The sequence below is a fragment of the Eimeria mitis genome, genomic scaffold, assembly GCF_000499745.2.
Source record: "Eimeria mitis Houghton genomic scaffold, Emh_scaff1187, whole genome shotgun sequence".
In the NCBI taxonomy this organism is placed as follows: Eukaryota; Apicomplexa; class Conoidasida; order Eucoccidiorida; family Eimeriidae; genus Eimeria; species Eimeria mitis.
The window spans coordinates 3361-3771 of NW_013568090.1; the positions used below are offsets into that span (position 1 = coordinate 3361).

Sequence of the window (411 nt, forward strand, 5' to 3'; positions counted from 1 at the left end):
CGGTGTGTTGATAGCTACAGTGAGCGGGGATAGTTGCAGCTACCGAGACAGCCCACCTAGCAGCAGAAAAAATAAATTTATTTATTTTATTTGTTCTGTTAATAAAGAAGAACAAGAAAGCCCACCAACAAATATTTTAGGTGTACATACACCCGAAATAGGCAGACCTGCTGCACCCGTCAATCTCAGGTGTATACGCAGCTCAGCTGATAGGTATTTCTCTTTATAAATAAATAAATAAATATATAAATAAATAAATAAATATATAAATAACTAAATATGTAAATAAATATATATGTAGGAATATAGGGTTTACTGGTGTTTATTTGGGTTTATTAGGGATTTTTAGGGTTTATTAGGGTTTATTAGGGTTTATTAGGGTTTATTAGGGTTTATTAGGGTTTAGGGTTT

General features: G+C 32.4%; 1 protein-coding gene across 1 annotated transcript in view; it reads left to right on the forward strand.

Moving 5' to 3' along the window:
• The window catches only part of EMH_0031470 (uncharacterized protein), a gene marked incomplete at both ends in the record, with an annotated part of 3978 nt that overhangs the window by 2057 nt on the left and 1510 nt on the right, over positions 1-411 (forward strand). The gene's annotated exons all lie outside the window — the stretch shown is intronic.